At 54.3% G+C, this 12,791-nt stretch overlaps 1 protein-coding gene and 1 long non-coding RNA gene across 3 annotated transcripts in view; one reads left to right on the forward strand and one right to left on the reverse strand.

The window, feature by feature from the left end:
• LOC134470630 (uncharacterized) overlaps positions 1-6,641 on the reverse strand; it is a 35,712-nt gene extending 29,071 nt beyond the window's left edge. Inside the window, exon 1 of the long non-coding RNA XR_010039632.1 lies at positions 6,290-6,641. This is a non-coding gene — a long non-coding RNA (uncharacterized LOC134470630). The remainder of the gene's footprint in view (positions 1-6,289) is intronic.
• The window catches only part of Rph3a (rabphilin 3A), an 88,074-nt gene continuing 80,982 nt past the window's right edge, over positions 5,700-12,791 (forward strand). For both annotated transcript variants that reach the window (XM_063225675.1, XM_063225676.1), the window contains exons 1-2: positions 5,700-6,379; positions 6,527-6,645. The gene's annotated coding sequence lies outside the window, so the exon portion shown is untranslated. The remainder of the gene's footprint in view (positions 6,380-6,526; positions 6,646-12,791) is intronic.

Genomic DNA, 12,791 nt, shown 5'->3' on the forward strand with positions numbered 1-12,791 from the left:
ATTCTCTATTATAGATTCTTTCCTTTTCCGTCAGAGCTTAAAGCTCCTCGTGAAAATGTAAATTCAGTAAAGTGGGACAGAAAAAAGCAAAAAGGAAGCGAATGTGGAATCTCTCACAAGTGTCAGCGCCCTCGTTCTGAGCGCCTTGGTGGGGTGAGGACCCCTGAGCTTGCTTCTGAAGGGACCACTCCTCACTGTGCTTCTCCAAATCCACCTCCAGCCTCAGGGCCCAGGGGGTCGTCCACCTCCGCTGGCTTGTTTGGGTTTCCCTGCCATGGCTAATCTGGTACTGTCCTTCCTGGGTCACGATCCAGCCCAGGCCATCCCTGGATCCTGCAAAGACAGCAGCATCTTGAAGAACTGGGGCTCCTTCCAGAACCCAGTGACTACTGACGCACCCCATGCATGGCAACTGACCTTGTGTTGGAGGGGAGCCAGATGCCCCTTCCCGAGATTCCAGCAAAGATGACAGAAATAAGCATCAATGGTGCTAAGAATTTTCACTTATTAAACACTGAGGGGCTGGGGATGGAGCTCAGCAGCGCAGCACCTGCCTGGCAAGTGTGAGATCCTGAGTTTGATTCCTGGTATCAAAACAACAAACACTGACCAAGCATCAGACTGGTTTGTGCCCTGGGAACTGAGACTGGGCCGAGCTCCTGCAGGCTGCAGCTGGGTGGGGAGCCAGGTGTAGCACTGGGTGGCGGTGGGAGAGGTGGACGGGGCTGTGGGTGGGAGCACGGGTGAGGGACAGCCTTCAGTAATGTCACAGGCGAGGAGCAAGCTTTGGAGAGGACCTGAGAGGAGGAAGAGCCTCCTGCTTCCTTTTCTCTGGGCATCGGGCCATGCTGCTGAATTGACTGGCCTAATTGGGGAGCCAGGCCTGAGACAGACCATCATGAAGGGAGGTGGCGGATGGTGAGACAACCAAGCATCTCTCGGAGAACTGATTTCAGGCAGATCATTTTACTGCAGTGCTGGAAATCAAAGGGAAAATCAAATTGATTCTGCCATCCATTACATCAACTTAGATAAATTTGCATAGGCAAATACATCATTCCACTGCTGGAAGTGGGGATGCAGGATTATTCGAGAGCACTTTAAAATAAATATGTAATACCTGAAGCTTTAAAAAGGACACATGCCTAGGTCGTCTGATACTGTCTACTGGATTATCAGCACAGCATGTGATTTTGGAAAACATTCGTCCTCAGGAATAAATAACAATCACAATAGCAACAGTAATTAATAAAGAACACACAGGGACTGCTGGGTGCCAAGATCCCTCCTAAGGGCTTTGACATATGGTAGCTAATATGATTCCAGCGCTAACCACGTGAGGAAGCAGATGGGAAACTGAGGCACGGAGCGGTCTAATGCTTTCTCAGGGCCTCACGGTTTGTACGCAGGACAGTGAGACTTGAACCCTGCCAGCCTGACTCTAAAACCTGGATATTTAAGCCTGTGATTAAACTGTGGGCTGGTCTAGTCCTTCCCCAGGAGCAGCGACTGTTTGCCCGAGGCACTGTCGTGCTGCCGCTACGGTCCTGGAGCAGGAGGACTCCGGATGTGCACCCAGCACACAGTAGTACTTAAAAACGGAGCCTGTTCATTACTTAAAATATACAATGCCCGTTCATGAGCTCAGGGCAGCATGCCACACTGAAGGCTTGCTGGAAGGGTACGGTGGTGCCATGACACAGCCGAGGAGGATGGGGACCAGAATGTGTCGCTGATGTCCCCAGGTCACAGGGCTTTCCCGGGGAGCCGAGACTCTGAGTCGGCACCCAAAGCCACCTTTCCCCAGCGGTGCTGAATAGATGCACTGCTGATGTATCCCGAAGGTTGGTTGCAAGCCCCGGCGGCCTTCTCGGTAGGCACCGTGCCATTTTCCCCAGATCTCGTTACGTTTTCCCTGTGGCTGGGACCGCCACGTCTTCGGGTCCCAGGGATTCCTATTCCTGTTCCATCTCTCTCCAACCCTTTCCCTCTGTCTCTAATCTCTCCCCCATTTCCTTGTCCTGCCTCTGACTGCTTGTGAGGAGCTGTGCGCCTGGAAAGCTGCCCTGTGACATTTTGTCCCTCTCGTGTTCCTGATGATAGCATTTCCCTGGGGGCCTTCGGAGGAGGAGGGGGAGGCGGGGAGCCCAGCGATGCTGCTCGGGCTCTGAGCCTGAGTCCCCCCCCCCCCAGAGGGCTGGCTTCTGCATGTGGCTGTGTGCGCCTCTGCACACGCACCCCGGGGCGCTCCAAGGTGCTGCGCCAAGCCTGAAGCGCCCGGGTCCTCTGCTGGGGAGGGAGCCCAGGCCTGGTTTCTCCAGCCGGTTTGTGGTGGGTTCCTCCTCAGAGGGTTCCCTGGCCACCTGGCTGTATTAGTCTCCGGTGGCTGCTATGACAAATAACCATAAACTTATTGACTTAAAACAACACATGTTTGATATCTTATGGCTCTGGTGGCCAGAAGTTCTCAGAGCGAGGTGTCACCAGGCTTCTCTGGAAGTTCTAGAGAGAAAGCCGTGTCCTGGCTTTTTCCGACTTCCCCCGGCCACCACCTTCCTGGGTTAACAGCCCCTTCCTCCGTCCACCTTTGGACTGAGACAAGGATAATGCCTGCATCCCAAGACACTCCATTTACATCTGCACAGTTCCCTTTTGGCACATAAGGTACCATTTGGGGGACAAGGACACAGACAACGTAGGGGGCCATTATGCCACCTGCCACACTTGCACGGTGAAATGGGGGCGCCCTTTCTTTCCTGGTCCTCTTAGTACCCATCTCCTGCAAAGACTAGAAGAGCAAAGTCTCTGCAGTAAGCGGTTAGATTCACACCCCGCACCCCCCAGGCTGCAGCGCCTGGGGCAGGTCACGTGGCACATCGCTGTCTAATTTCCTCATCTCTAAGATGGATCAATAATGCTCCACAATCGCTTCACGTTGTTTGTGGGTCCTGCAATGCCCTGGGCTGACCGAGCATTGCACCTGGTGGACCTGAGACACCTAAGTAAGCAGGCGAATCTGTCATAACGAGGGCTGCCACGCAGCACACCGGCTACAGACCCAGAGGGTCTGGGTTTTTTATGTTCCCTTCCCACCCCTTCAGGATGGAGTGGCCCTGGGCTGGTGGTGCTGAGCATCTGAGTCTCAGTGTTCCCATTCATAAAATGGAAATAAAGCCACGCCATTCTGATATAGGATTGGGGTGAAGATCAATAATTATGGGATGTACAGAGGTCACCTGGAGCCCGGGGGTGCTGATTGTAGCCATGACTACTGCCCTCCTTTGCCAACCTCCCTGGGGTGTCGGGGAGTCTTAACTGGGTGAGGCAAGTGACTGAACCCAGCGCCCTGAGGCCCCTCTTTGCAGTCCTGCTCCAGCTTTGCCTGAACCCTCAGGGAATAGCGCAGCCTGGCTGGCTCAGCCTGGAGGACTCCCTGCTGCATTGTCACAAAGCTATCAGAGTCTGCTGATTCTTTAAATGAAGAATTTTCCAGGAGCAGTTAGGATAGAAGAGAGACGAGGAGATGGTGCTCAGAGGATGGGCAGTGTGGGACGAGGTCCCCCCTGAGGAGGCAGAGCTGGTTCCTAGAGGACATGGTCACCAGGGAGTGTGCAGAGCTCTGGTTTCACCATATTATTATTTTTTAATTTTGCTGCAAAGCCCTTATTTCAATGAAGGCTTGGACAGATGCCCAGTATGCAAAATCAGTTAAAAGCACAACTGTTCTAGTGGAAACCGGGCTGGGGGTCAGCTGAGGCCTCCTTTTCACTTCCCGGAGGGGGGCTAGGAGGGGTCCTGATTTGGGAAAAACTTAGTGGGGTGCCAGATGATTTGATACATCCTGCCCCTGCCACTTTCTGCCTGCGAGACCTTCAGGTCTGCACCTTCCCTGTCTGAGCCTGGTCTTCACACCCAAAACAGAAGCAATATTAGCATCCAGCTCACAGAGTTGTAAAGATTGGAGTTAGCAATTGGTCAGCACCGTGCTGGCCACGTGGTGGGTGGTGAGGCAGTTAGCAAGTGGTTGGGCTCATCCTCTGAGTAAGCTGTAGGTGGGATAGAAACTCCCCAGGACTAAGGAGCAGGGTGCCTAAGAACTACCAGTGTTCTGACTCCACCATTAGAATCCAAGGTGGCTTCTGTCCCTCTCTGGTCTTCTTGAATGACTGTCTGGAAGTTTACTGAGCACTTACTATGTCCTTGGACTCTTCTAGGTTTGAGAACACAGGTTCAGGCAGCTGAACATCTTGGATTCCACACTCAACTACCTGTTTAATAGGGGCAAGTTGCTACCTCTCTCTGGCGCTCAGTTTCACTGTCTGTAAAGAGACTAAATTTATGTCATGGAGTTTATCCCGAAAATATTCAATGGGATCTTGCAAAAAAAAAAAAAAGGAAGACTGCATTTGAGTTGATTCTGAGAGACGAGTATTCTAGTGAATGGGTTTTGGAATCATACAGCCCTGGGTTTGAATGCTGCCTCTTGCCATGTACCTTTGAGCATGAAGTTTAGTTTTTCCAGTCTCAGTTTTCTTACCTATACAATAGGAATAATAATAGTACCTTCAGAGGACCCCGGTAAGGACTCAGAATGATCCTGCTAGGAGCTCATCCAGCTCCTAGCAGGATGCCCTGCACATAGTAAGTTCTCAGGTGCTATCACTGAAATCGTGATTGCCACCGCCATCAGCAGCAGCACCATCATGACCACAACCACCACCACCACCATCAACACCATCCCCACGATCGTTACCATCAGGACAATCACCACCACCATCAGGCCTCGTGGACAAAATAAAGATCTAATGGTCTCCAAGTCCTACATCAAGTGGACAGTTAAGTGGCAAATAGTGGAGTTGCCCTGGGCTACTGTTGTGGAAAATTTTTAGTGAGAGACTCTCCCCAGAGGGAGCCGCTCTCACTTTGTAGGTCTTGATTTTTTTCTCCAACATGAATGCTTCCCCGTAGTTAGCAGGAACAGGACCCCAGAACGTAGGATAAAGAGATTTCTCAGGGGCGAATCCCCCGAACTCCGGAAACCTGGGATCCACTCCTCTGTGTATCAACTCAACCCCTTTTGATTTTGTTGGCTTTTCCAGATAGTAGCTGCTCATCAGAAAGCCAGAATGGGGTTTTCTGGGGGAGAAGTCTCTGGCGAAGGCTCAAATGTCTGATTTAGAATTCCCAAAATTTTCCAGCATCATCCCACTCCAGACCACATGCTAAAGGTTGACACACGCTGTCCCTGTTGGCTGTCAATTTCTTTGTCTCTCTGTCGTAACATTTGCATTACCACACATGTTCTATGTTGTGAAATCATAGTATCCCAAAAATACTGTTCTTATTGTTGTCTTTTTTAAAAACCTCTTTCCTCCGATCTTTAGGAAAATAAAGAATTCATAGCCTTGCTTTCCACCTGGGACTTGGAAACATTGAATGACTTTTCCAAGCCTGTAAGGGGGCCGGAGCTGGCTCCTGGAGACCTGTTAAGCAGTTATGTATCTGAACCATGTTGCCCCTGAGAAATTTCTTTATCCCAAGCCTTATCGTTTCTGCTCTGAGTAACAAAAATTCCATGATACCGTTCAGAAATCTGCAGAAGGTGGGGGAGAGCTGGCGAGCCAGGCAGAGCTGTGAGTGGAGGGAGCCAGACCAGTGGGAGAGAGGCTCCCGCTGAGCTCGGAGTTCTTGCAGAGGCGCAGCGGGGTCTGGGCGTACTGAGGAGGCTGCCTCCAAGTTACTTGCTTGGAGAGGGGCACTATTAGCACAAGTGTGGTGGGGAGGCGGTCGCCCATTTGGCTGTGTGAGGTGGCCAGGTCCCGGCTCCCTTCCCGCCGGCCTCCCGCCTTCCCCGCTCGCACCATCCAATAACTCAACTTCTCGCCTGGGGGGTTCGCGCCCGCCCTTCCCCTCCTCCCGCGCCTCGGCGCTGTCCGCGGTGCTGACCGCCAGTCCCCCATTGCTGCTGCCACCAGCTGGGATCTCTCCAGCCTCGCCTCCCGGCCTCCCACCTCGCCTTCTCCGGGCACCGCACACATAAATCACGGGTGGGAGGCAGGCTCGGTTCCCCTGCGCTGGGAGCTGCCGCCGCCCCTCCCTAGCTCGCCAGGGTTTGCAGTAGCGGTGACAGCCGCTGCCCGAGCGGGCGCCGGGGAAGCAAAATTGATTCGTCTACTGCAAGCAGCCTGGAGTTGCCTAGGTGCAGACAGGAGGAAGACAGAGAGGAAGAGGGCGAGAGAAAGGAAGGAGAGAGAGAGAGACAGACAGACAGACGGACAGACAGACTCACCGGATACCTTTGCCCAGGGGGACGGTCTGCATGAATACCCTGCTGTCCACGGACTCTGGCTGATCTGAGTTTGCTGCTCTTCTGGCAGTGGTATTGTTTTTTGTCTTGTCCTACTTGATTTAGTGTGTGTGTGTGTGTGTGTGTGTGTGTGTGTGTGCGTGCGCGCACGCGTGTGTGCTGGTGTCTTGATTTTATTTTGGGAAGAGGAGGAGAGTCAAATGAACAATTTTCTTCCAGGCATCTCTGCGGAGCGTTCAAACCAAGTCATCGGGAGTTAGCAGCCTCCCATCCGGCAGGGAAGGAAGGAGTTGGCACGAATCTGGCTCCCGGTTGCCCTGCAACCCTCCGGTGTCTCGGTAAGAGAGATGCTTCTGGGGCCTGCAGAGGGGCTGGGGGTATCGGAATCTCAGGGTTAGGATGTGCGTGAGCTGGACTGAGAGGCGAGACGAGCTGAGAAATGACCACGTTTATTTGCCCAGGTTCTATGGTAATTTATCACCAAAGCGGCACCCCAAAGCCAGATGAGATCTCAGCTCGGTGCCCGGGGTGCTGGTGGTGGTGGTAAAATGTTCTCAGGTTGTGGGCAATGCGATAGAGAGTGGCTTCTGCCCAATTTGTCTCCCTTGCAGCAAAAGCTGGCCATGCTGCGAGCGATTTAACCCTGTGTGGGGCTGGCCAGCCTGGCGTGGTCTCTGGGTGTTCAGTAGCTGTGGGTGAGCCCGCTGGTCCCGGTGGGGAGAGGTCCAGCTGGGTTTGGAACATTAACCCTTGCCTGGATGCACTGGCAGAGGCTTGCACAGGGCAGGGTGTAGAGGATACCATCTCTCAGGGAAAACTGAGTAATTTCATTGTGGTGGATTCTGCTAGCTGTTCTTGCTTTCTTGAGATAAGGGATCTGGGGGAGATTCAAGGGTCACTTTTTGCCTGCAATGAATGGTCAAGAGGGCCAGAGGGAGCAGCCACTGCCGGCTGAGCAGGTGCTACCTTACAGGTGGTGTAACCTGTAAGTGGTGGCTCGGGGAGGGGTGCTCATCCACCCTCGAGCCTGAGTCCCAGTAGGGACAGAGGGGACCGTGGCTGGTTCAGATCCTGGGGAAGGGTTCCAGCTGCCAGCCCCAGACCTTCCATAGCCCGGCACTAGTTTCTTTCTCTGAGACCAGGATGGGGTAAGCCTGCACCAACCTGTTAGTGAGTGGGAAGCAGAGGTCTCTTGTAACTGAATCCAAAGCTCACATTTAATTTTAAAATGCCTTTGCTGCTAAGCTGTGACCCATCAAAAGAGGATTTCTCTTTGCTTTCTGCTTTAATTGCATCTACCTTTCTGGAAATGAATGCCCTTATTTTTAGCATCTTTGCTATTATCTCGGGGGCCACTTCAACCTTCTGGGCCCCCCGCCCCCAGGGATTTCTCCTGGAAGCACTCACTCTTATAAGTGAGAGGAGTCAAACCTCAGCCCCAGAGGCTGGCAAGCCTGAAGCAGGGTCCACGCGGTCATTATGTCCAGCCCTAGAGCACTTCAGGCAGGACATAGGAGCTGGAGGGGGAGGGTAGCCTGGTGGGTAGTGCCAAAGATTTGGTCCTCAAAAATCCCTGCCTTCTCATCCTGTTCCACTGCTGGGTGACCTTGAGAGAGAAGATGCCTCAGTTTCCTCTCTGGGAAGCATCAGGCATGAAGATGAATAGGAAGAAATTTGGTTCAAATAAGAAGCTGCAGTTCTGACCATGGGGAGTATTTAAAACATTGGACATTTGCCCTGACTAATCAAATGACCCACGGCTGGGACCCTGCAGAGAAGGATCTTAGGGGTCCCCTGCTTTATGGACTACTGGAATATGGGGAGATTTTGAGAGGGCTGCTAAGGAACACCCAGGGGCCTCCGGGAAGCACTGCCTGCCATCCCATCCAGAATGTTATAATGCATGCCCACCCCGCTGAGGGACAGGATGAGTGTGTCCAGACACCAGGGCTTCCCACACACGCCCTGCTGCCTCACATCCCCAAAGTGGCTGCGGGCCAGGAGGCCGCGCTCCTTCCTCCCCAGTCATATTTGAAGTGGTGCATTGTGGTGCACCAGGGAGCAGGACGTGGAACCTTCTGGAAAGAGCCCTGGACTAAATCTGATTCGCTTATGTGTATGTCCAGGCTTCCGGGAAGGGTTAGTGTCGTGTTATTCTAACCTTTCCAGGGGGGACCAGAGACACACAAACTCACCGTCAGGAAGATGCTCCGCATCTTTCCCCGTCCCCAACCCCAGGGAGCCCAGGAAGGACCTTGGCATCACCCCTGCTGCCTTGGATCCGGAAGCTTAGTCCTGGAGGCAAAAGTGGACAGTCCGCCTGGCTGGCAGGAGGGGAGGCCGTGGCAGCCAGAGAGACCCTGTGGTTCCAGGAGGGCGGCTGCACAGCCAGCTCCTCGGCCGGCTCTGGCTCTGGCTCCTCACCTTCCGATCTGTGCACCTCCCGGCCGCCTCCCTGGGGATGAGGGCTCTGCTCCGGGTGGCCGCTCTGGGGAGTCATTTGGAGGCTGTCGTATTTACAGGACTGTCTTCCTCTTCATTAACCCTTCCCCTCTCTGTGAGGGTCATAGAGCCTTTGTGGTTTTTGATTCAAAACCACCATGACATACGGACCCTGCCTCTGCTCTGACTCCCCGCTGAGTGGGAAGCTGGCTGTAAATGCAGACAGGACAGAAGTTGATGTGCAGGCGACGGGAAGCAAACGCATGGTTTATTTCTGTGAAGAGCTGTGGCTGTAACCCGGGATAAAAATAAACGCGGGACCCCGGAGTGGTGGGCTGGAGGCGAGGAGTTTAAATTATTCACCTGCACCGGGATGCAGCGTCTATGAGGGCATAGAGGAAGCGAGCAGGACTGGCCCTTTCCTTCGTGTTGCTCAGCCCTGCGTGGCTTCCTGCCCTCTCCTTGGGCCTCCCGGGGCTGCAGTGTGGTGTGCAGCCAGCCTGAGTCCAGTTTCCCCGCTGCCTTGCTGCGGGACTTTAGGCAAAGCCCTTACCTACTCTGGCCTTGGCTTCTTCCATTAGATACAGACAGGCAATGTGGGGTGTGGCTGAGTGCAAGCTCTGGATCTAGATACTGGTTCTGGCGCTGTCTGACTGAATCACTTCACCCTCCGGACCTCCACTGCCCCATTCTCAAAATGAGGAACATAACAGAGGTGTGCAGACTTTAAGAGCTAAATGCTTGCAGAGGGCTCAGTCCTGAGTTGGGCAGGGAGTCAGCAAGATGGAAGATATCTCGGCAGTGACAGTGAATTCACCCCTGACTTCCTGCACACTGTGCCCTGCTGTGCTCATACAGTTGCTGGACCTCAGTTTCTTTGCCTGTAGAATGGGCACAGTGCTGCTACCTTGCACTCAGGCTCAGGAGGCTCTCAGCAAGTGTCAGGCAGCCCGAGAGTGTGGGGCAGACTCAGGGAGGATGGCCAGGAGGGCCCTGCTCCCTGCCCAGCCTCTGAGCCTCAGAATCCCTGCAAGACTTTTGCTGACTCATCCCCTGGGCTGCTCGGAGCAGAGTAGACTTTCTCTGGGGAACCCACGCTTTCCCTCCCTCCCTCTCCTGGAAATGTGTTCCCTGCCATGCTGGTCCCTCTTTAGAGTCCTGAGATGCTGCTACACAGGGTCCTTAAGGGCCAGCGTGGTGCTGTCTCCCTTTTGGGGATGATGGTCAGCACAGAGCATGTCCTCAGCAGTGACTTGCTGAACGAAAGAATGGAGAAAGGAAACTTCAATTGACTGACTAGTAGATGGCCACCCTGGGGCAGTGTCTTTGGCCCTTGGTGCAGCCGGAGGCCCGCGTGCAGCAGGCACTCCGTGAGTGATTGCTGATTTCCATGAGTCATTGGTGAAGGGGCTAAAGGACTTGGCTCTCATCTTGGGTCCACTACAGGTGAAGGACAGGGCCTCCCTCCTGTCCTGCTGGAGCCTTTACTGTTGGTTGGTTCACACAGCTCACACTGAGTGATCACCCACATTACCCCTGTTGGACGCCAGACATAAAATAGGCTAGAGACACGATCTCTTCACAGTCCTGGACACCACGAATGGTGCCCACGAAATGTGATGGGGCGGTGGGAAGAGAGCTTCCGGCCTCACCCCGAAACACTCAGTGTGCCAATTAGGAAAACTCCATCGTGAGAGCGTCACTGTGCTTGGCTTGCTCTGGGCTGCAGGGCCGGAGCTTTGGGTGGGTTAATGCAAGCAGCTTGAGTCATCCCACTTAGTGACCGCCCCAGCCTGTCTTATAAGTGGGGTAGGTCAGGTTCGCGGGATGGAGTGGCATCTGCTGTTCCCAGATGTGCAGGGGAAAGAGGACAGAAACGGCCGAGAAAGGTTAACGGAGGTGCATTTGGGGGTGCGGGGGGGGGGGGATGCAAAGCTCCTCTTGCTTCAGGGACTGTGATTCCCTGAACCAGGTGATCCTCAAAGTCACCTGGGAACTTGTTAGAAGGCAAGTTCTTGGCTCCAAACCGAGGGCCGTGACCCGAGTTCCCACAGCCCCTCACTGCTGTAAGGGATGGCACATTAAAAACCACAGTGCTACTGTAATGGCTCTCTGTGTGCCATGATCCACGGCCTTTTGCCACGTCCCTCCGTCCGGTCCCCAGGAGCTGAGCAGGATCAGAACCAGGTCTTTCTCCTCCCATACACACAACCTCCTTCTTCCTGTCCCCAACCCCACAGGCGTGTCCCCCACCCCCGCCTGGGCGGAGCAGATGCTCCCCATTCCCGACTGAGCTCGGACCACTCCCAGGGGTTCTCCTTCCGGTTGTGGCCTGGGAGCAATAATCAGTCCTCCAGCCTGGCCAGGGCTTGGGGGTCCCAGGGAACCCAGCTGGCCCTTCCCAGCTCAGTTCTGCACCCCACATCTGAGTCAGGGAAGCAGGGGTGGCACCACATGGCTGCGCACAATGCCACCATGGTTTCCTCGAAGTAATCGTCTTGCTGTCATTAGTTTTAATGATCTAATGCATGCTTAAATCTCACGGTAATGGAGCCCTGGCAGACTGACTCTGTAATCCAGCAAGTGAGCGAGAGCATGTCTTAGACAGCCGGGGGAGGGGGCCTGCACGAATTAATCAACAAGAGGAGACTCCCCTGACAGCACGGAAATGATGTTTGCTTTGAGGAAGATTTATTTGGGGAGTGGGGGCGGGAAGGAAAAGACTCCTTCTCCCGTCACCATCTTTGGAGTGAGTTCATTCAGCTGCCTTTTCTTCCTCTGTTCCCTCCTTTCCTCCTTCCCTCTTTAATGCACCTACACAATGACAAGCAGAGACTTGTGAATGGAAGCAGCTTTCAGCAGGGAACAGATTATGTAAGCGGCTTTCCGTGCCAGCCATCGGGCGGGTGGGCAGGGGGTGGCGTTTGGGAGCTGCCGGGCACAGAGGCGTTTCTGCAAGTTTGCTGGGAGCCCTCCGCGCACGGGGTGGTGGAAAAGCAGCTCTGTGGTCTGCTCGGTTCCGCATCCTCCCTGCCCCTTCCCTCTCGCCTGACTGTCTCTTCCCTCCGTCACTGGTGTTAAGTTTCTGAGACTCTGTGTCTGTCTCTGGCTCCTCTGTGCTTTTTAGAGCCCTGTGTCCCTTCCCTCTCTCGTGGTCTCTCCCCCCACTTCCCCTCCCTCCCCTGCCCCAAGACTCCCCCAGGGCCTCCAGGGCCTCTTCCTCCTCCCTCTCCCAACTCCTCCACTTCCCCTGTGCCGTCCTGCATCTCACCTGGTGCAAGGCTTGTAAAGCGAATACGTTTGGGAGACCGTGACTACCCCACTGGTGAGGCCCCCAGGGCAAGGACCAATCATTCTGCCTTTGCCCAGGACTGAAAAGATTTCTGGGTCCTGCCACATTAAAACCGGGTCCTGCCACATCAAAATTAGGGCCCTAGGCAAACCTGGGCAAACCGTCCCCTTACCTCTGAGCCAAACTCTTAGAATCTCAAGGCTTCTACAATGCCAGAGGCTTGGTGTTCGGGGTAAGTTATCCATTTCCTGCTAAGGACAGGGTGGGCGTGGGGGAGCACACACAGGTTTCTAAACACCGCCCCCCTGGGCTTTCTCTGCTGCCTGGGCACACACGGTCCAGTGGTCCACCCCCACCTTCCTCAGCCTTGGCCCTGGCAATGACCACCCCGTGGCTGTTTGCTCCTTGGTCAGCAGGAGGAGATGAGGGTGAAATTGCTCTGTGTTCGGTGCCGGCGGCTGTCAGCATCAGGGTCCCTGCAGGTCTTGTTAAAATAGTTTCGATTTTGTGGGACTCAGGTGGGGCTCAGCAGAGCACGTGCCTAACAGGCCTCCTACGAACCTGTTCCTTCATCCCTGCCCGTGTCAGGTGCCTGTCCAAGCACCAGGGACCCAGCAGCAGATGCCACAGAGCTCCCCGCCCTCCCATAGCAGACAATCCATAAGAACACTTCAGACTGTGGGAAGTGCTGGGGAGGAGGCAGACGAAGTATCGTGAAATTTGGAGCGATGACACTGTAAGAAGTGGGCT

The sequence above is a fragment of the Cavia porcellus genome, unplaced genomic scaffold (assembly GCF_034190915.1).
Source record: "Cavia porcellus strain 051 isolate PalLab524CR breed Dunkin Hartley unplaced genomic scaffold, mCavPor4.1 scaffold_16, whole genome shotgun sequence".
Lineage (NCBI taxonomy): Eukaryota > Metazoa > Chordata > Mammalia > Rodentia > Caviidae > Cavia > Cavia porcellus.